Source organism: Chiloscyllium plagiosum, unplaced genomic scaffold (assembly GCF_037043375.1).
Source record: "Chiloscyllium plagiosum isolate Xiang-an unplaced genomic scaffold, Cpla_swu_hap1 HiC_scaffold_26, whole genome shotgun sequence".
In the NCBI taxonomy this organism is placed as follows: domain Eukaryota; kingdom Metazoa; phylum Chordata; class Chondrichthyes; order Orectolobiformes; family Hemiscylliidae; genus Chiloscyllium; species Chiloscyllium plagiosum.
In genome coordinates, this window is record NW_028270164.1 from 42,261,630 (window position 1) to 42,283,725 (window position 22,096).

Genomic DNA, 22,096 nt, shown 5'->3' on the forward strand with positions numbered 1-22,096 from the left:
CCAGAAAAACATTCCACTTTTAATTCAATCCAATGCAATTTAATTCTTTGGCTGGACTTTTGCTCCCATGAGATTAGAACTGATCGAAACCCTGGTCCCATTACTGGAAAAATATTGCAGATGCTGGAAATCTAAAATCAAAACTAAAAAACTTTGGAGAGGGATCTAAGGTGGCGGTGATCTGAGAAGATCACACTGCAGAGCTTCGCATCGCAGGAGCAGGACGGTCCTTTAACCCGCCCAACCCAGGTCATCAGGATTTCTTGGGGCATTGGAAAGATTGTGGAGCTCCAAGAAACATTTAAAAATTGACTTACCTGTATTTTCAACTGTCCAGAAATGCCTAAAAAGGGAGGAGGGGCATCTGAGGCCGGGCCTGCAGCTCAGCCTGCAGCAGCCTCAGAGCAGATTACTCTCCAAGACCTGGTGAACCAGCTCTCGAAATCTCGCAAGATGCTGGAGAAACAGATTGAAGAGAAGCTGGATCCAGTCTCTCTCATGCTGCAGAAGCATGAGCAGCAGCTGGGAGACCTGGAAAAGAGGACGGATGAGGTGGAGCACAGAGTCACAGTGGTGGAAGCTGATGCCAGTTCATTCAAGGAAGAGATCCAAGCCCTGAAGACGCAGGTTCATAATTTGCGTGACCAAGTGGATGATTTTGAAAACAGGGGCAGGAGAAAAAACATTCGGATCGTCGGTCTGCCTGATGGTAAGGAAGATGAGCGGCCTGCAGAATTTGTGGAAGATTGGCTTCTGAAATTCCTTGATTTGGAGACTGGCATGAGAAGATTGAAGATAGAGAGAGCTCACCAGATCGCAGCGCGGAGGTCGGATCTGGGTCAACACCCTCGTCCTTTCCTGGTGTGGTTCCATCATTACCGGGATAAGGAGAGAGTCATGAGGGCTTCCAGACTCCAGGGGAAGGATCCAAAGGCCCTAACCTATGAGGGGTTTAAGATCATGTTTTTTCAGGACATTTCAGCGGCGGTGGTCTAGAAACGAAAATCGTATGATGGTGTCAAGAGAAGATTGAAGGAGCTTGGGATTCAGTACTCCCTGAGATATCCGGCACTGCTTCGGATCACCTTAGATGGATCAATGCATCTCTTCAACACATCAGAGAAGGCAAGAGACTTTGTGGACAAACTAACCTAATTTAAACAATTGTAGTATGTATAAATATTGTTGCTTGGGTATGCGTTTATCATTCTGTAAAAAAGATGGAGGAAATTCGGTTGGAGATCTGTTTTTCTCCCTTTTTTTTCCTCTATTGATAATAATTTGGTTCAAACTATGTCTGGTGGTGGTTAAGATGTACATTTTAAATTTCTAAGTTAGGACATACCAAAGGATGGGTGGGGTATTTATTCCCCTTTTTTTTATAAAATAATGTTTTTTTATTCATATTGATATTCTATGGGGTGTTTATTCTTTTTAGCTTGTGCTTGCGATGCAGCTCTAACTGGGAGAAGTGAAGGTGGTTTATGGGCAGTTCAGGACGGGTAGTTGCCCCCTCTGGGCAGGGGGTGAGTTCCCCTACTTAGCGCTATTAGCGCTTTATATGCTGGTTTGTTTTCTGGTTTTTGTTTTTAATAATTTTGTATGTTTGTTAAATGTAGTGGTTTTAGTTTATGTAGTTTTTATATTTGGTGGACCATGCGACACAAAGGCTCAGCAATTTGGTTTGGGTTCCTCCTCTCTGGAATTTAAATGTAATTGCAGAAGATTATATACAAGAGGTATACAAGATAATGAGAGGCATAGATAGAGTCGATAGCCAGAGACTATTTCCCAGGGCAGAAATGGCTAACACGAGGGGTCATAGTTTTAAGCTGGTTGGAGGAAAGTATAGAGGGGATGGCAGAGGCGGGTTCTTTACACAGAGAGTTGTGAGAGCATGGATTGCGTTGCCAGCAGCAGTTGTGGAAGCAAATTATTGGGGACATTTAAGAGACTGCTGGACATGCATATGGTCACAGAAATTAAAGGTGCATACATGAGGATCAATGGTCAGCACAACATCATGGATTGAAGGGCCTATTCTGTGCTGTACTGTTCTATGTTCTATGTTTTATGTTCTATGTTCTATTATGGCTAGTGATTTGATTAAATGGTGTACCTGGAATATCAAGGGAAGTCATTCAGCAATTAAGAGGAAGAAGGTACTCTTGAGTCTTAGAAAGGAGAAGGTGGATATTGCTTTGTTACAGGAGACACATTTGGATGATAAGGAGCATCTGAAATTACAGCAGAATGGCTTTGACCGAGTTTATTTTTCATCATTTAATACCAGAAGTAGGGGAGTGGCTATATTGGTAAGGAAAAATCTCTCATTTAAATTGTTGGAATGTGTTAAAGACACATACGGGAGGTTTGTAATTCTTAAAGCCTTGATAATTGGGGAAGAATATGCTATATTAAATGTTTATTGTCCCCCAGCTCATCCTCTTAAATTCTTGGTGGATGCTTTTTCTAAACTGAAAAGTCTCAAATCTCGGCACATCATTATAGGGGGAGATTTTAACTGCCTCATGGACCCCACAGTAGACAGGTTGCCTAAAGGTCCCTCAATACCCTCTGCACAAACTAAACAGTTATTGGGTTTGTGTGGGGAATTAGGATTGGTGGATGTTTGGAGGTGTCTCCACCCTACAGGTAGGGATTTCACGTTTTTCTCCAATCTGCATAGATGTCACACGAGGATTGATTTTTTTCTGACCCCTGTGGTAACCCGGGATCTGGTGGCATCCTGTACGATTGATAATATTGCCATCTCTGATCATGCTACAGTGTACCTCATGGTTAAGATTAAGGATGTTACAGTGGATTCAAAGTAATGGCAAAAGGACCCCTTTATTCTCATGGACAGTAAGTTTGTGGAGTATTTCTCTAGGGAATTTCGGGCATTCCTAGACATCAACATTGGCTCGGTTGATAGCTCATCTGTTCTCTGGGAAACTGTCAAAGTTTATGCCAGAGGGTTAGTTATTTCATATTCCACCAGTAGGAAGCGGCAGAAGGGTGAGCAGCAACGTCTCCTTGAAGCATGGTTGAAGGCAGCCGAGAAGGCCTATTTTGACAGACCCTCGTTGGTCAAACTACAGAGGATTACGGCACTGCGGTCTACACTAAATCCTGTGCTCACGCAGATGGCAAAGAAGGAGCTGGCTTTTGCAAAGCAACGGTTAAACGAGCATAATGACAAGCCAGGCAAATACTTAGCATACCTTGCCAGAAAGAGAAGTGCCCCACAAACCATTACAGCGGTTAGGGAAGGGTCTGGGAACCTAAAATGTGATTCTAAAAAGATTAATATGGCGTTCCAGAAATTCTTCTCTAAGTTATATCAGTCTGAGAATTGTGAGGAGGGGCAGGCCAAAATGGAATCCTTTTTTAGAGATCTGAAGCTCCCGGGTGTGACTCCCGAACAACAGTCCTTTCTCAATGCCCCATTATCAGAGCAAGAAGTGCCGGAAGGTGTGAGGCCGCTTCAGAGTGGAAAGGCGCCTGGTCCTGATGGACTTCTCAGTGAATTCTATAAGGAATTTATAAGTACACTGTCAGGCCCGATGTTGAATATGTTTAATGATTCATACAGTCATGAATGTCTCCCACCATCTCTGAGAGAGGCCAATATTTCACTTATCCTTAAAAAAGGGAAGGATCCGGAAGACTGTGCTTCATTCAGGCCCATCTCACTCTTAAATGTGGACTTTAAGATCCTCTCTAAGGCTCTCGCGTTAAGGCTGGAGACTGTGTTACCCTCTATTATTAAAGAGGATCAGACAGGCTTCCTAAAGGGTCACAGATCCTCCAATAACGTTGGGAGGCTGCTTAACGTAATTCAAGCATGCCAACAGCAGTCAATACAGGGATTGGTGATTTCTTTAGATGCAGAGAAGGCATTTGATCGAGTTGAGTGGCCGTACCTCTTCTATACTCTAGACCGGTTTGGTCTGGGCGAAGTTTTCATGGGTAAAGATTCTCTACAGTGTACCTCTCATGGCAGTCATTACCAATGGGGTACGATCAAGCAATTTTAATATTTCTAGGGGCAGCCGGCAGGGCTGTCCCCTTTCACTATTACTTTTTACGTTGGTGATTGAACCGTTGGCAGAGACCATTCATGGGGATCTCAATATATCAGCTCCAGAAGTGGGGTCAAAATTACATAAGATCTCACTGTATGCAGACGATGTTCTAACTTTCTTGACAAATCCAGCAGTCTCAGTGCCTTCTCTGATACAATGCATTCACACGTTTGTCGCTTTTTCAGGGTATAAGATTAATATTGCTAAATCAGAGGCTATGCCTATAGGTGGTCTTACGAAAGAGTTGGCTCTTGAGAGTGACTATCGATTCCATTTAGGTGGTCACGTGGAGTGGGGGGGATGGGGTTTGTGTATTTGGGCATATTCATTACCCCAGTTCTGGATTGGCTGTTCAAAGCCAATTTTACTCAATTATTTGAAAAAGTTAAACAAGATCTCCAAAGATGAGAGGCACTTCCAGTCTCATGGTTGGATCGGATAGCGTTTATTAAGATGAATATTCTCCCTCGTTTGCTATACCCTATACGGATGCTCCCCCTGATTTTCAATAAACAAACACTCAGGAGACTGAACAGTTGGTTCAGCTCCTTTATCTGGCACCGTAAACGGCCCCTCATTAAATTAGCCAAACTGCAGTTGCCTCACAGATTGGGGGGAGTAGACCCCCAATTAAAAATGACCAATTAAGCTCACTTTTGACCTACGTAAGTGATTGGGTTTGTGGGGACCCTCTTTCAATATGGCTAGATATCGAAGTCTCCCAGGCAAGGTGCCCCCTTACCAGTTTGCTGTTTTTGGACAAGGTGAGGACAGTTAGGGAATATTGCCATAACCCAATAGTCATCAATACAGTTAAAACATGGAGGGCAATTCAGCAGAGGGAAGGTAATATTGGCAAAACATCTTTGTTTACACCTTTAGTGGGTATGTCGGGTTTTCAACTAGGTATGATAGATTCAGGATTTAAACGTTGGGCAGCTAGGAGTATATCTTGCATGGGTGATTTATTTGAGGGAGATGTAATGATGTCCTTCAATCAGTTAGTACGGAAGTACGAATTCCCTAATAGAGACCTCTTTCGTTTTTTTCAAGTTAGGGATTTTATTCAAAAAAAGACCACACTTTTGACTGATCCCTACAAATCTGACATAGAAAGAGGGGTACTAAGGGCTAAGAGTACACTCTCTGTCAGTACTTTATATCACCAATTGGGGGGGGGGGGGGGGGGGGTGCCACCTCAGATGAGTCTGATCAACTCTGCAAGATGTGGGAAAGAGAGCTGGGTGTTGAAGTTTCATCAGAGGCATGGGAGGATATTTGGGAGAATGCAAGGAAGATATCAATTTGCAATAGGACCCATGCTTTACAGTTGAAGATTCTCCACAGGGTCCACTTAGTTCCAGACTATTTGTCAAAATTTAAACCAGGGGTATCTTCAGCATGTCCCAAGTGCAAGGTCTGTACGGGTACTCTTACCCATTGTCTTTGGTCTTGTGACAGGCTTCAAACATATTGGAGCGCAAACATATTGGTGCAATGGAGTGGATTTTGGGTGTAGGGGTGGAGAAGGACCCTATTTCGCTCCTTTTGGGCCTACCCGTTGTATTTCCTGAAGACGCGCATAAGAAAAAACTTTTCAAGATTCTTACGTTCTGTGCAAGGAAGAATATCTTGTGAGGTTGGATACCAGAAAACCCCCCAGGCCTGTCGGGTTGGCGGAAGATTGTTATGGAGCATATTCCCTTGGATTTTCTCACAAATATGGTACACCACAAAACTGAGAATTTTTACAAAACATGGCAACCCTTTTTGAAATACCTGGACACAGATTTAGCTGCCACACTAACAAGGGCTTTTATATAGCCGTAAAATTGTGTTTCATGAGTCCAATATCCAGGGAGGAGGAACTGTGAACGTATGAGTGTTTTTTTTGGCTGGGCTGAGTTATTACTATTTATTTGTTTGTTGTTAGGTATTTATTTACTTAGTTAAATAGCTCGTTTAGGTTTTTTTAAATATTATACTTCTCTATATATGTTTATACATTCGTATAGGAGGGTGGGTTGGGGAATTTTTTTAATTATTTGAGTTTAGTTTTGTACTATTTTTGTACTGTTTTGAATTGCATTGTTTTGTATTTGTTGTAATATTTAAAAATCTATTTTTTCGTAATAAAAATATATTATAAAAAAACCTTTGGAAATGCTCCTGATGACTACTCCCAGCATTTGGAACACTCTCTTACTGCCAATAGATAGAGACTGTTTTGCAATTGGAGCTTTTTCTTATGGTTCCTATATGTAGTTCAATTGCTACTTTACTTTCATCTTGGTTTCAATCAGCGTGACCTGGTATAATGGTTGAATTGTGATCACACAACTAGCTCAGGTTCTCCGTTATCCCATCTATTAACCAAAAAAATCCCCAAAGAACTGCAGATGCTGGAAATCAGAAACAAAAGCAGGAATTGTTAGAGAAACTCAGGAAATCTGGCAGCATCTGTGGAGAGAAAGCAGGGTTAATGTTTCAGGTCCAGTGACCCTTCTTCAAAGCTAGGAAAACGCTGATATACAAGCCAAAGATGGGGTGGCAGGAGGGGAGGGGAGAGGAGTAAAAAATAGGTGGAGATAGAGCCCAGAGAGAGAGAAATCATCACCATATGCACACTGTCTCTCCATCAACAACCCTAGTTTCACTTCATCCTCCAGCTTATTCGACACTCTGACAAGAAACTTTTTATTTTCCTTTCAGGCATTTCAGGCAAGATGCAACAACTAAGAGATATGTTGTTGCATTTTGCCCCTCCTCCCCTCCTCTTCCGTCTGACTCCATCCCCTCTCCCAAACCCACCTCCTGCCAAATGTTTATTATATCTCATTACCTTCTGCTCTCGGATGCTGAGCGGTCTGTACTCAGCAAAGGTCACAGTTTTATCCCCCGTGCTCCCACCTCAATGAATTGTGGGCATGGCATGACATTGAACTCTTCCTCCATTGCCTTTGTCTCCATGCCCTCGTGTTTAGATGAGAGTCCTCTCTCCATCGCACAAATCCCCCTGCCCACCTCCAACACTCTCCCTCCACCTAGGCTCCTCCCTCTTGCCTGTTACCTGCTCTCAACCCGTTCATCAAGAACTGTTGATGGGACACTGCTCGCCTCAATTTTTCTGCCACTCTCACTCTTTCCAACCTATCCACCCAGAAACTGACTGCACTCCACGCTCTCCAATCCAACCTTGGTGCTATAATTAAACCTGTTGATAAGCGTGCTGCTATTGCTGTCTGGAGGATTGACCTCCATGTTGCAGAGGCTGAGTGCCAGCTCTCAGGTACCTCCCTCCTATCTTCCCCTGGACCATCGGCCCACCATGGAACATTAGGTTATTGTGTCCACAACAGTCACTAATCTCATTTCATTTGGGGGTTCTCTCCTCTGAACAACCTCTCCAAACTCTGCACAACCTGCTGCTACCTCCATCCCAATCCTGCCTGCTCCAGCCCCCATAATTCATCTCTTCTTACCTCAACTCAACCTTTTCTCCCCTTGTCCTGTCCCTTCCCACTAAGATCTGCGATTCTTCTCATGCTTTAGAATTTCCAGTTTGTGGGCCCCAGCCACTTCCTCTTTCACCATGGAATCCTTTAACATGGCCATCCCCCTCCGGGTGGTCTCAGGGCTCTCTGCTTCGTCCTGAAATGGAGGACTGAACCATTCCCATCCACCACCAGCCTCCTCCGTCTCATCCTCGTCCTGAGCAACTTCTCTTTTAACTCCTCTGACTTTCTTCAGATCATCATGGGTAACCACGTTGGGCCCCCGTTACACCTGTACCTTTGTAGGGGATGTGGAACATTTCTTGGGCCCCCATCCACAACTCTTTCTGTGGTGTATCATTAGTGCCCCTTTGCTCTTTCATCTGAATTGGAAACATTTAGTAACTTCACTTCTAATTTCCACCCCACTCTCACCTTCACACGGTCCATCTCTGACTCCACCCTTTCTTTCCTTGGCATCTCTGCTTAACTATACATCTTCTCACCCTGCTTCCGTAAAGACTCTATTCCATTCTCCCAGTTTCTTCTTCTCTGTCACGTCTGTTCTGATGATGTCACCTTCAACAAGGGGGCCTCCAAAATGTCCACCTTCTTCCTGAGCCAAGGATTCCCCACCCCATGGTTGAGAAGGGTCTGATCATCCCCCGTACTTCAGCTCTCACCCCCTCTTCCCTCCTGCGATAGCGATAAGGTTGCCCTTGTACTCACCTATCATCCCACCAGCACCCACGTCCATCGGATCTCAGCCACCATTTCCACCACCTCCAGCAGGATGCCACCAGCAGACACATATTCTCCTCTCCTCCCCTCTCTTGTCAGCATTCCACAGGGATTATTCCCTCCAGGACACCTTGGTCCACTCCTTCTGCACACCTCACCACAGCCCCACAGCACATTCCCATGGAATCGCAGAAGATGCAACACCTGCCATTTTACTTCCTCCATTCGCACCCTCCAAGGTCCCAGACACACCTTCCAGGTGAAGCAATGATTGCACTTCACTCAATCTAGTCTCCTGCATTCCCTGCTCATGATGTGGTTTCCTCTACTTTGGGGAGACGAAAGGCAGACCGGGTGACCACTTTGTAGTACACTTACGTTCTGTCCACAAAAATGACCCTGAGCTTCCTGTTGCCTCCCACTTCAACACCCCAGCCTGTTCCCTGGCCAACATCCCTGTCTCAGGCTTGCTGCAGTGTACCAGCAAAGCTCAGTGCCAGCTGGAAGAACAGCAAGAGAGAAAGTGACGGCTGCAGATGCTGGAGATCAGAGTCGAGAGTGTGGTGCTGGAAAAGCACAGCCAGTCAGGCAGCATCTGAGGAACAGTTCTAATGAAGAGCCTATGATTGAAATGTCGACTCTCCTGCTCCTTGGATGCTGCCTGACCGGCTGTGCTTTTCCAGCACCACACTCTTCGACACTGGAAGAACAGCACCTCATTTTCCATTTGGGCTCTATACAGCCATCTGTTCTCAATATCGAGTTTAACAATTTTAGCACCTGAGCATCTTCTCCCATATCCTTCTGCCAACCCCCACACACCATCCCCTGTCATCACATGGGCTGCTGCCACAAACAACCCATTGTCTGCCGCTCACGGTCCCCATTCGCAGCTATTGATTCTCAAGACTGACTTTTACCCATCCCCTTATCCGGCTGAGCATTGTTCTCTCTCTCTGGGCTTACTTTTCAAGGACAGGCATGGGGACCCAGGAATCAGCAGCTGCACCACTGGCCAAGGTGATGTTGGTGAAAGATGGCGCCTGAAGATTGGCGACTTCATTGGTGGGTTAGATCTGGCGCTGGCATGGGGGCGGTGGCAGAAGGGCATCACGATAACATCAATGAGATGGGCTGCAGTGAAAGATGTGACCCTGCTGTCAGTTGGTCTGTGCTGGTGGCTCTCAGCCAGCTTAGAGCTCAAACATAGATGGAGTTCTCTTTAAGCTAAATCCTTTCATTTCCTCTTATACTTAAAACTATCATAAGGGCACCGTATCATGGTAATGAATGAAAGCCTTTCACTGTATTTTGTTGTATTTTGTGTGTGACAATAAAAAAACACGCTAATAAAAATTCATTCATTCATCTTCTCATCGCCAAGTTTGTTTTCCCTTCAAATAACCTCTCCTTTAACACATCTCACTTCCTCCAAGTCAAATGCTGTGGCTATAGGTAGCTGCATGGGTGCCAGCTGTGCCTGTTCTTTTGTGAACTAACTGGAACATTCCAGTTATAGGCGGCACGGTGGCACAGTGGTTAGCACTGCTGCCTCACAGCGCCAGAGACCCGGGTTCAATTCCCGCCTCAGGCGACTGACTGTGTGGAGTTTGCACGTTCTCCCCGTGTCTGCGTGGGTTTCCTCCGGGTGCTCCGGTTTCCTCCCACAGTCCAAAGATGTGCAGGTCAGGTGAATTGGCCATGCTAAATTGCCTGTAGTGTTAGGTAAGGGGTGAATGTAGGGGTATGGGTGGGTTACGCTTTGGCGGGGCGGTGTGGACTTGTTGGGCCGAAGGGCCTGTTTCCACACTGTAATGTAATGTAATGTAAAAAAAATGTAATCCTCCGGGCCCCAACCTACACTCTCCCCAGTACATTGATGACGTTATGGGTGCTGCTTTTTGCTCTCATCTGGAATAGAAAAATGAAACTAGTTCTTCTTCCAATTTCTAACACTCTCACATCTTCACCAGGTCTATGCCTGACTCCATCACTTCCTTAACTTCTATGTTTCTATTTCTGGGGTTAGGATGTCCACATAATATCCATTATTAGCCCAGTTACCTTGATTACATCTTCTCATGCCCTGCTTCCTGCAAGGATACCATTCTCCCAGTTTGGTCACCTTGCACTGGAGTGCCTCTGACATTTTCTCCTTAATCTTTGTGGCAACTCTGGGAAGAGCAGAAAGTTTGATTTCCAGCATGCTGCTCCACTGATATATGACAACGATATTGAGCTTTGAGCGTTGTTGGAGTTGCACCCATTCAGGCAAGTGAGGAGTATTCCATCACACTCATCACTTGTGCCTTGTAGATAGCTTTCGAGGATTCAGGAGGTGAGTTACTCACTGCAGAAGTCCAAGCCTCTCTCCAGATCTTGTAGCCATGTTATTTATAAAGCTAGTTCATTTCAGGTCCTGAGATTCCCCCTCAAAGATGTTGATAGCCAAGGATTCTGTGAGGTGATGTCACTGAAAGTCAAACGGTTTTCTCTTTTTGAACTTGGTCATTACCTGTCACTTGTGTGGTGGGAATGTTGCTTGCCACTTATCAGGTCGAGCCTGAACATTGTCCAGGTCTTGCTGCAAATGGATATGGACTGCTTCAGTATTTGAGGAGTCATGAATGGTGCAATCTTCAGCAAATATTCCCACTTCTGACCTTATGAAGCAGGAAAAGTAATTAATGCAACAATTGAAATTGGTTGGGCCTAGGACACTATCCTGAGGGACTCCTGTAGAGATGCCTTGTGATTGAGGTGATTGCTCTCCAACTTACCATTTTTACTCTGTGCGAGGTACAATTCCAACCAGCAGAGAATTTTCTTCCTGATTTCCATTGACTCAGTTTAGCTCAGGGTCCTTGATGTCACATTCAGTCAAATGCAGCTTTGATGTCAAGGGCAGTCACCATAACTTCCTTTCTTGAGTTCAGATCTTTGGTCAAGGTTTGGGCCAAGGCTGGAAGGTGGTGAGGATCTGGGAACTGAACAGTGAGCAAAGTATTGCAGAGTCAGTGCTGCTTGATAGCACAGTCATTGACACGTTCCATCACTTTACTGACAAGGGAGGGGAGACCGATGGGGTGGTAATTGATGGGTTGGACTTGTACTGCTTTTTAAGGACATACTCGTGCAACTTTCCACGTTATCGGGTAGAAGTCAGTGTTGTAGCTGTGGTAGAACTGCTTGCTTTGGGGCATGGCTAGTTCTGGAACAAGACTATTTCCAGAATGCTATCAGGGCCACCGTTCTGGCAGTATTGATGGCCTTGAGCCATTTTCTTGAAATCATGTTGAAGGAAGGAATTAAATTGACGAATGGCTGGCATCCATGTTGCTGAATACCTCAGGAGCAGGTCAAGATGGATCATCCACTTAGCAGTTTGGCTGTTTCAGCCTAGCCGTATGTTCATTTCTGTAACTCTGCTTGTAACTCAAATTACTCATCCCCAGTAGCATGTTAATGAATCTGATCTACACTCTCTCTGAGAAAACGAGAGTGTTCAGAGCAGTTAGGAAAACAAGTTACCTCAGTCAAAGGATGTAGCTTGTGAAACTTGCAGACCAGATGTATTTCAGATAAAACTCTGCAGATGTTTCAAACTGAGGAATCTTAAGCTCTCGGTTGTGACAGCATTCAAGGATAAAGACCTAACTGCTTCTTCTCAGCTTTGGTCCCGTGAACTGTGAAGTCAACCTGACAGTTTGCACAGGAAGTGAATTTTCTCTGAATTTGATTATCTGTAAAGTGTTGGTGCTGGGGAGGTAGTTTTTTTTATCACATGTTTTGATGTATTTCAAATTGTGTCACATTTAGCTTGATTGTTCTCTCTTACATTATTTTTGTTTCTTTTGTGTAGTAGACTTCTGTTTTAATGTTAAAACCAAAGATCTACAGCCTTGCATACCTTTGTTTCGGTGAAAAAATGCCACATTAAATTACAAAGAAACAAACCATGTTCCATCAAGGCAGGTTTAATTCTTTACTGAATAATATCATCAGTTGGGATTGGAAGAGGAACATTGAATTGTTGGGATGCTGGTGCACCTGAACCCTGTAACTTTTCCACTAATGTTCTGTGTGGGAAGGCCCAATGTTTATTCTTCCTGACTGGCTGCCAAGTGAGGCAATTAAGTGGCAAATTAATGACCATTTAGATTTACACTGTGATGTAACTGAAGTTATACATTGAAAAACACCTTGATTGTCTGTTGAGTCTTTCATCCATTCGAAGACTCAACAGACAATCAAGGTATTTTTCAATGTATAATTTCAGTTACATCACACTGTAAATTTTTGCTATAAATCCTGTGCCTTACAATTGTGTCCTCCACAACCACCTTATGAAGGAGCGAAGCTCCGAAAGCTAGTGTTTCCAATTAAACCTGTTGGACTATAACCTGGTGTTGTGTGATTTTCAATGGTATATATTGAAGAGGCATGCTCATGACATCATTGCTGCAACATAGCATGTGACCTGAGGGTATAAAGGTCTCATGCTCCATTTTAACTCAGACCACTGAAAGCACATGCTACTGGAAGTCAAGACAATTATGTGGCTGAGGAATATGTTTATACATTATAATTAGGTGGAATAAATGTTTTTTGGATTCTTCAACACCACAAAATACCAACTCAGTTTCATATCTTGGGGCAGATGGTATAAACATTGCTGCATCAGATAAAAACAATGTTGGATGTAAATTCACACCATTATGGGTAAAATATAAGTCAGGCGGTAATAAATAGGATTAGGAATTCAGAAGAGACTTCTTTACCCAAAGAATGGTTACAATATGAAGTTACCCAGAGGATTTGAGATATCTATTTTAGAAGAATTTGAGGAGAAGTTAGACAAGTACATTGGAGAAAGAAGGGAAAAGAAGAAGGGTGTGCTGATGGGATGAAATGACAGGCTGATAGTAATCTGCTGGGGAAGGCATGTATCTGTTCTGTAAATTCATTTTCTGAACTGAAAAACTACAGCAAGTTTCGCTGAAACGATACCTTGCTTATTCATTATTCATTATTTACTGTACTTGGCATAGAACCGCTAGGTTAATTAAATTTGGATCAAATTGAGATTTAAATAATTGATTGGCTGACTGTGTCATGCTGCATCAGCAGGTATTCTTCTTGCCCTTTTTAAAGGGGCATTTTCAAAAAACAGTCATCATCAGTCTGTTTGCATTCTGTTCTCGTGTTTATTGATTTGCTGCCATGTATCAATTTCTGTGGGTGGACTATTACAGACATCTGAGTGATCTGGCCTGTGGTGAGATCTGTAACAGATTTAGATGGGGATTCTAACATGACTGGTCATGGTGTTAGCAGCTGATTGTGACATTATTCTGCTTTTCATAACACAATGAGGTAATTCTCTCACTATTAATTTGTCACTAATAGGAATTTCTCACATTAGGCAGTGGTGGCTTCTTGATAGTCCTCAGTAATGTTCAGCTTGCTATCTTATCAAACATACCAAAAAAACTTGATGAAATCAGAGCAAGGACCTGGTGAATTTAGCTTATCGCTTCCAGCAAACCACCTCTATGTTAGATACCAGATAACAACATTTCAAGCTCCATGTGCCCACACCACACACACACAAACACACTGCACGTACACAGACATTGGCACCTAATACATGCCAGCCTCTAATAACCCTTATGGCACATCTCCAATCTCTTTCCAGGATGCTTCTGTACTATAATACTGCCCTGGTAACTCTTATTGTAATGCTGCAGCAAGGACACTGTGCTCTCAGGGACACACACCCAGCTCCTGGACTGGGCCAGGGCTGCAGCTCCAGGCTCTTTGCTCACCGTTATAGCACTTACTCACTCTGAGCTTAGCTGGATACTTACACATCCTTGCCTCGTAATGCCTTGCCTTTGTGCATATTGAATTGAATTGAATTTATTGTCACGTGTACCAAAACACAGTGAAAAGCTTTGTCTTGCAAGCAATACAAGCAGATCACAGAGTTAAGTAGCATAAATAAGTAAATAACAGGTAAAAACAAAAACATAGGTACAGGTAAGTGTTAAGAATTTATGAGTTCATTCCATATTCTAACAACAGTAGGGTAGAAACTCTTTTGAAACCAGCTGGTGCGTGTGTTCAGGCTTCTGTACCCTCTCCCTGATGGTAGAGGTTGTAGAAAAGCATTGCCAGGGTGGGATGGATCTTTGAGAATGCTGGCAGCCTTTCCTTGACAGCGGGCCTGGTAGATGGAATCTATAGATGGGAGGTTGGCCTTTGTGATTGGCTGGGCTGAGTTCACCACTCTCTGTAACCGTCTCTGATCTTGAATGGTACAATTGCCACACCAGGTAGTGATACATCCAGACAGAATGCTCTTGGTGGCGCACCTATAAAAGTTGGCAAGGGTATTCGCCATCATGCCAAATTTTCTCAGCTGCCTGAGGAAGAAGAGACGTTGTTGGGCCTTTGTAACCAGTGCGTCCACATGAAGAGTCCTAGAAAGCTTGTTGTAGATGACCCCTCCCAGGAGCTTGACACTCTCCACTCGTTCCACCTCTGTGCTGTTAATGTGTAGTGGGCCATGAGTAATATCCCATCGAAAGTCACTAATGAGTTCCTTGGTTTTATTGGAATTGAGAGCTAGGATGTTCTCAGTGCACCATTTTTCCAGGTCTTCCATTTCCCGTCTGTAGTCTGTTTCATCGCCATCTGTAAACTTGTAAATGGCATTAATCTGGTATTTGGTGATGCAGTCATGAGTATACAGTGAATACAGTAGGGGGATGAGTATGCACCCCTGGGGGGCTCTAGTGTTGAATATTAGTGAGGATGAAATATTGTCCCCAATCTTCACTGACTGTGGCCTGTGGGTCAGGAAACTGAGGATCCAGTTGCAGAGAGTGGGGCTTAGTCCGAGATCACTAAGTTTAGTAATCAGTCTCAAGGGGATAATAGTATTGAAGGCTGAACTGTAGTCAATGAGTAGGATTCTTACGCAGCTGTTCTTGGTGTCAAGATGTACTAGGGAGGAGTGAAGGGCAAGTGATGTGGCATCTGACGTGGACCTGTTGGTCCAATTGGAGTGGGTCAAAAGTAGTGGGGAGGCTGGAGTTGATTAATGCCATGACCAGCCTTTCAAATCACTTCATGACCACCGAAGTTAGGGCCACTGGGCGGTGGTCATTGAGACATGCTGCATGTGCCTTCTTAGGGACAGGGATGATGTTGAGCCTCTTGAAACAGTCATGGACTGTGGCCTGCTGCAGGGTGAGGTTGAAGATGTCCGAGAAGGCCTCTGCCAGTTGATCTGTGCATGCTCTGAGTGTACGGCCTGGTACTCCGTCTGGTCCCATCGCTTTCCTTGGATTCACACAAAGGAAAACTGATCTGACCTCTGATGCAGTGACTGTTGGGATAGGTTTGTCAGGACTTGTCCGAATAGGTGTTACCTCTCCACAGAAATTCTGCTTAAAGCAAGCATAGTAGGCAGTGAGATGATCTGGGAGGGATGCATCATCGTCTGCTACCTTGCCCCGTCTCTTTTTAGAATGTGTGATGTCATTCCATCCTTGCCATAGTTGCTGGGTGCCTATCTGGGTCTCTAGTTTGGATCGGTATTGGTCCTTGGCTGTCTTAATGGCTCTGTGAAGGTCATACTTGAATTCCTTATATTTGAGTGGGTCTCCTGATCTGAAGGCCTCACGCCTGGTTTTTAGCAGGTTCTGTGTGTCCTGATTCTTCCTGGGTTTCCTGTTGGGGAACACCTGGATTGACTTCCTCGGTATGCAGTCCTCAGTCCTGGCCCCTCAGCCAGGAATACCAAGCTCATAATATTCAAACCTGATTAGTCATTTAGCATATACCAAAGGAAGCTTGTCATGGTCATCAACAAATCTCAGTCAAGTCCAATGGATAGCTTTTGCTCAGGGGTTGCCAATGTCCTCATTCAAGGGCAGCCTCCGGTACCAGTCCAGACCCTGCTTGGGATGGTCAGAGTCATATCGGGTGAGAAGCTGAATGATGGGAGCAGACCACCTGTCTGGGCTCTTTCTAATGTCTTGGGGGATGTTTCGCTCCTGGAATGAGAATGAGGCAAGTATTACAGGAGATGAGAGGGGATGGAAAAGCTATCACTTTTAGTGCAAGTGTGGAGGTAACCTGATCAAGTGAGTAGGCAGTATTGATAGGTGTGGCGTTGGAAAAGCACAGCAGGTCAGGCAGCATCTGAGAAGCAGGAGAATTGAATTTTTGAGTATAAGCAGGGTTAGTGGTGTTGGGGTAGAGGAGGGTATGTTAGGAAGGTGTCGGTGTGTATTGTACCTTTAAGAGAGTGTTAAAGCTGGCAAGACTGACTGAAAGCACAGACCAATTTAAAAATGTAACATTTGGTTGTGAAACAAATAGCTGGAGTTGTGTTGCCATGATACACAACAAATTTGAATTCGACCAATCAGTTTAAATTATACCCCAAGATACCAAAATCCAATTGAATTTAAATTTTAATGTTTCGATGACATCAAACCAATGAAACAGTCTGATGTTTCGGGGGATATATAATCAGGCATTTTGATGAGTTGGGGTGAGTGGCAAAGAGCATGAACAAAAATACGGCCTGCAGAGCCTCTTTTCATATAAAATTTATGAAGCAGAAGACCAAAGAAAAGACCCTGGAAAGTACAGACAAAGATACCAAGGGAACAGCAACAAATGCTGGTTTTGAAATTTGATTTTTTTTTGTAAACTTAATTGGGGGGGGGGTTATCGGATCAGTATGTTATTGTAGAGTGGGAGGTAGATATATCGATCAGACAAAGGAGGATTACTGTGTAGATAGTTGTTGTTTAATGTTCTTGCATTTCTCAGAGTTAAAGAATAAATCATTCAAACATTTTTACTTTACATGGAAGGATTTTTGTAGTTCTTGGTCACTCATACTTGAACAGATTAAGAGGCGAGGTGTGCTTTTATGTGGGTCTGGTTCAAATTAGCAGAAGGGTTTACCCCATGTCATAACAAGTGCATGAGGGAAGATATTGCACACAATAGTGAGAATAACAGAGTCTGAGCCTTGGAGGGAGGTAGGTGCAGGAGCAGAGATAGTGTGTGCATGAGGTCTGTGAAAGAAGGTGGTGACACTTAGACTGGTGGCATGGTGAAGGCCATTGACCACCTTCCTACAGTGCTGGGATTTCCTTCAGATGGTTTTACTTTGAGTGGAATCCTCAGACAAGGCTGGCGTAGGCTTGTGCTGTGGCCTCCATTGATGGTCCTGGGGAATGGGAAGTCCTGTATTGGCACCACCTTGCTCAGCAGGACCCCCAGAACATTGCTTACAAACTAGGGCATCAGGTTTCCCTGTCTGCCAGGTCCATGGCAAATGTCAGGAATTTTACAGGGCAGCTCCAGGTGGACAGAGTTTACCCTGGTGCGCGATGGAATTTTCAAGATGGCGCGGATGCTGGTGAATTCCAGGATATCCGCTGAGTTGCAAGTTATTCTGGGAATGGAACTGGTAAGATAGGTCTGGAATCAGACATGAGGGATGTCATAGAGGCAGGGTAGGTAGTTAATGAGGTAAATTTGATAAGATTTGTTGAGGAAACTTACTTGGCCTTTTAGTGAAAAGCCTTCCAAAAATACTCAATGCAACTGCCAAAAAATGCAGGATTCAGCCCTGTGTATCTTCAAACTGATCACATGTTGTATGATTTGCTTGCTTTAAATCGTTGGTTTGCCTAAATGTATTTCATGTTAGCAGTTAATTTTCAGAAATGAAAAGTAAGTTAGTTTGAACCATGTTGGATAGTGACTCGATGCTTTAAATAGTCTGCATTTTCTTATTACACTATTGTGGTAAATACTAGGCTTGAGGTAAGAGTGATGGGGAGTATAAACAATGCTGGCTATTTATTGCTGGATGAAGAACAATTAGCAGAAAACTGTGAATCTCAAAGGATCATCTTACATTTTAGTGGTATAGAGAAGTTACAGTGGGGTCCATGATGTGAGATTAAGCCCTGCATGTTCAGTATGAACACAGCAAGCCAGGCAGCATGAGATGGTGCAGAAGTCGACGTTTCGGATGTAACACTTCTTTGGATCCACACACACAATACCTCAATTTTTGCACCTCCTGAAGTTGCCTGGTTTGTTGTGTTCTTCCAGTCTCCTGCCTGTCTACTTCAGATTCCAGCATCTGCAGTTTTTTTTTGTCTCTGTTTAGTGTGAACACCAGCTTGGAGCTGCTTGTTTAGTCATTTAGCACGTACCAAAGGAAGCTTGTCGTGGTCATCGGCAAATCTCCGTCAAATCCAACGGAAAGCTTTTGCTAAGGGGTTGCTGAAGGACTGATTCAACGGCAGCCTCAGGTACTAGTCTGGACCCTGATGTCTGGCCAGCACTGGCCATACTGGTTGTTGGCTGCAAACATCAAAAGGGGATCTGATATTGCTCCTAATACTTAAAAACTGGCCTGCACTACATTGTACCATCTGCATGCACTGATATCATAGAACTCATACAGTGTGGAAACAAGCCCTTTGGCCCAACAAGTTCACACTGACCGTCAAAAGAGTAATCCACCCCCTTCCCCATATTTACCCCTAACTAATGCACCTAACCTACACATCCCTTAACACCATGGGCAATTCAGCTAGTTTGCACATCTTTGGACTGTGGGAGGAAACCAGAGTACCTGGAGGAAACCCACAAAGACATGAGGAGAATGGCATGGTGGCTTAGTGGTTAGCACTGTTACCTCGCATTGCCAGGGACCCGGGTTCGATGCCAGGCTCGGGTGACTGTCCATCTGTGTGGAGTTTGCACATTCTCCCCGTGTCTGCGTGGGTTTCCTCCCACAGTCCAAAGATGCGCAGGTCAGGTGAATTGGCCAGGCTAAATTGCCCATCGTGTTCAGGGATGTGTAGGTTAGGTGCATGAGTCAGGGGCAAATGTAGGGGAATGGGTCTGGGTGGGATAGTCTCCAGAGGGTCAGTGTGAACTTGTTGGGCTGAAGGGCCTGTTTCCACACTGTAGAAATTCGAAATCTAATTCCACAAGGACAGCTGCCTGGGGGTGGAATCGAACAGGATCTCTGGCACTCTGATAACCACTGTAACACCCCGGGGTGGCGAAGAGAATTGAAAATATGCCCTATATACATCCTCCTACAATGTCCTATTTAAAAACAAAATGCAGTTGCCCTCCAGCCATCTTGAATTTGTGCAGGATATTGGTCTGAATGATGTCAGATTTAAGTGTTATTGCTATGCTTATTAAAATGGTATCAGATTGCTGTAGTTTTTAAAAAAAACTTTCTTAATCAGCCTCTTTGGGCATGTTATTACTCACCTTCAGGGCAGGTAGGACTTGAAATTGGACTTTCTGGCTCCAAAGGCAGGGACACTACCACTACACCACAAACCTCTTTTACAGATCTGACACTTGCAAATCTGGAATCATTTGAGGTATGTGAGGATCCTGAATGTGATGTAGACACACGGATGTAGAAAACATATTGATGATTTAAGACATTGCAATTAAAGGTTATCAACAGATACCGTGGCCTTTTTTAGGCACAGTTAACTTCAGTCTTGTCACATTACAAGCAGTGGCACATGTATCTAATATCTTCAAACTGTGCAGAGGAATCTCAAAGAAAGTACAACATAAAAAGTATTAGTGACTAAGATGCATTTCATGCTCAGTTTTGATCAGAGAAGAAGTGGCTATCATTTAAACATTGAGAAAAAGTACTGAATATAATCCATGACCCTTCTCACGCAAACACAAAGCCAAGGAAGACTGCACACACACTGACACGAGTGACAGGAATACAGAAATCTGAAAGATGCCAGTCTAATCTGCCTGTGTGAAGTTTGCATGGGTTTCCTCCAGGTGCTCTGTCTTTCCTCCAAGTGCTCTGGTTTCATCCCAAGATGTGCAGTTTAGGTGGACTAAGCATGCTAAATTGTCCAGGGATGTGCAGATTAAGTGGATTAGCCGTGGGAAATGCAGGGTCACAGGGATAGGGTAGGGGATGGGATACTTTTCAGAGGGTCAGTGTGATTTCGATGGGCTGCATAGATACTATAGGTTTTCCACGATTGTTCAGAAAAGAGACAATTTACTCAGCCACACACTGCTGCTGAGCTGCAATGGGAATTCAATATGAAGAAACAGGAAATCGTTTTCAATAATATATCAGAAAGATTCCTGAAAACTGTGATGTCAAGATTGTGAATTCAATGCATTGAATACAGTTTAATACCCTAAGCCAGACTCCAAAGGAGAGGATGGGAACAATAAGCCACACCCTGATGTGTGCATTCACCCAAACCTGCATTCTCAAGCTTATCCCAGCACATCATCCACACCTCAACATACCTTGTTTGACCGATCGTCTCTGTCAATGCACCTTTCCATCCCCAAAGGGCTCTAATTTTTAGGCTTTTCCTCATACCTCACCCTCAACAAGTGTATCCAACTGTTTGACAGATTCTTCATCCTCTTCCTGTAGGGGAGAGCTCAGGACTCCAGGGGGAGCCTGAGTACAGAGGTGGCTATGAAGGGATGTCTCAAATGATGGCTGCAGGGGCGGAGACCCTAGAGATCAATGTACCCGGCTTTTGGACATGAGGAGCCTCCCAGCTGCCTACTAACAGAGCTATGCATCAGCCAGTGACATCGGGCATGATACTTACATCGACTTGATGACAGCAACAAGTGCATCATAACTCCACTAGAAACTGGCTGTTTTGATTTACATCTTTACTCTCCTAGAGAGCCTCCGAGCATTCAACAGCAGTTACGCCAGGAGAAGGAAGATATTTTCACAGATGACCTTTATTCCTCAATGGATACATTATCACCGGACTCACATGGACCACGCAGTGGCTTAGTCTCTCTCATGTCGAGGTGGGGGGGGGGGGGGGGGGGGAGGCATCAGTGAGGCCGATAGATTGGTTTTCACCTGACAATTTTCACATCACAATGAGCAAGGGCAGCAGTGGAGAGTCTATGCTGGAGGCCACAGAACCTCCAGGATCTGTTCAGCTGCTCATGATTGCTGAGCCTTGGGAATGGTGTAACCCATGGAGATCAACAAATTAAAACAACTGTATTCACTAAAGCACATCAATGAGAAACCCATGGACAAGACTGCACTTTTATAATTATTTGTTTAACATGGCTTTTGCAATTCAACTGAATAAATAACATATCAAAATCGAGAACCTGTCTCTTCCAAGGGATTAGTCACACAAAGAGAAACGTCTTGCAGTAAACTGAGGAAGCTGTTGGGTTGAAATGGTTGTGGACATTTGTCAATTTCTCCAGTTTTAAACCCTCAGTGGCTTCTAAAGCCACACATTCCCAAACACGAAAATTCAAACCTTGCAATCTTTCCAGATTCATTATTGTAACTTGCAATGTTGTTACTTGTATTAGGCATTCGAAATGAGCACCAAGAGGCATTGGCTGCATTAAAAAGGCCTGGAACAGGATTGTAGATTTCACTATATGGTGACTAGATTCCTGACAGTGTGGAAAGAGACCATTTAGCCCAATATGTCCACACTAACCCTCCGAAGAGTAACCCACCCAGACCCATTTCCCTCTGACCAATGCACCTAACACTATGGGTCATTTAGCATGGCCAATTCACCTGACCTGCACATATTTGGATTGTGTAGGAAATTATGTAGGAAATCTGAAGTCATTATGAATTCATAATACTTCTATAACCAACAGGAAATGAGATGTCATGGAAACCTGAGGGAA

The 22,096-nt window shown here is 44.1% G+C and overlaps 1 pseudogene; it reads left to right on the top strand.

Moving 5' to 3' along the window:
• The first annotated feature begins 333 nt into the window (after positions 1-333).
• Positions 334-20,953, top strand: LOC148145140 (uncharacterized; annotated as a pseudogene).
• Positions 20,954-22,096: the final 1,143 nt, after the last annotated feature.